Source organism: Triticum urartu, chromosome 7, assembly GCF_003073215.2.
Source record: "Triticum urartu cultivar G1812 chromosome 7, Tu2.1, whole genome shotgun sequence".
NCBI lineage: Eukaryota > Viridiplantae > Streptophyta > Magnoliopsida > Poales > Poaceae > Triticum > Triticum urartu.
In genome coordinates this window covers 175,111,494-175,113,045 of record NC_053028.1, presented here as the reverse complement: position 1 = coordinate 175,113,045, position 1,552 = coordinate 175,111,494, and positions in this window count along the sequence as shown.

Genomic DNA, 1,552 nt, shown 5'->3' with positions numbered 1-1,552 from the left:
CTGGTGAGATAAGCTTCTCGTCTCCTTGTTCATATTAGTCCAATCTATTGTTTCCGCTAGTGGCAGAATTTCATCTCAAATTTTGAGATGTTTTCCATAAGCCCACAACAAGCTTACTCCTTTTTTGTTGGTTTTTTCAACAACTCCATTCAACCCTTCTCATAAAGATGCTTTTCAAGCTCATTTGAGGTAGAAGATGTTGTTTTCTCCTTCGTTCTTTTGATTCCATTCTTACATTTGTTTCGGAGGCAGTGTGTTGTTGATTTCATCAAGTATCCTCTCATCTTGTCAAGATCATATTCTATGCCTTCCTTTTCCAACCAGAGTGTTATCGTAATTGATCTTTATCGTTCCTTGTTCATCTCGTTTCAACCAGAGTGCTTGCATATACTTCTTGTCCATTATAACCCTTTCCTTATGTCTTTCTACCCACAAGGTTCTATTAAGGTTCCTTGTTCCTCTTTTCTAACGGAGTGTTTTCGACTTTGTTCATCTTCGCTGTTTCCTTTCTTTCAATTTGTTCAACCTCTCAAGGTCCTTTGGTTTCACTCGTTTGTCAAAGAAGCAACTTAGTTTTACCTCTTCTCTTCCTCTTCCATTTCCCTCCGGTGCCATCCTAGATCTCGGGACGAGATCCTCTTGTAGTGGTGGAGTGTTGTGACGCCCCAAGACCAGAGCTTCAGGTGCCTTCCATGATTTACGGGTTTCGTCATGTGATTTGTTTGGTTCGTTGCTTTCTTCTTTGCATCTTTTGCATTGCATCATGTCATCATGCCATCTTTTTCTCAACAATCAAATCGTATGGATCTTTGATTCATTTAAATCGAGGGATATTCACATGGTGATTCTCTTTATAACATATCCTCCCAATATTAGGGGGCTATAATAAATATTCCATCCTTTGGAATTTACCACAACACACTTGCAAAATATTCCATGCTTTTCTTACTAAATTCCTCATCTCCAAACTTTGCCCTATATACTTTCTTCACTTTCCGGAGTTCCACCAAAAACCTCAACATTTTTTGACACGCCTGAAACCTCGTCCTAGTTCAAACCCATTTGAATAAAATTCATATGAGTTTGAATTCTTATTGTTCGATCTGGCCTTTTTCTATTTTCTCGGAACAAGCACATTTTTGTGAGTCCGGGAAAATTATCCGCATGTCCAACTTCTTACCCTAACACCTCCTTCCTTTTTCATCTCTTCTTTGTTATTTTGTCCTGTTTTAGAAATAACAGAGAGGAGATCAGCCTACCTGGCCTCCTGGGCCTCCCAACCGCCCATGTCGGCCCACCTAGGCCAACCGCACTCAGGCAGGCCCGCATGCGCCTAGGCGCAACCCCCTCTCTACTGGGCTGGCCTCGAAGGCCCAGCCAACCCCCTCCTATTCTAACCCTAGGCCCGATCGAACCCTCGTTCTCTCCCTCGATCCCTGCTCCAGCGCTGCCTCCCTCGTAGCGCCTCGCTCGATCCTCTCCTCCCTCCTCTCGCTTCTCTCGCTTGTGTCACCACCCGTAGGAAAGGAGAGGAGTGGCCGTGAGCTCGCCT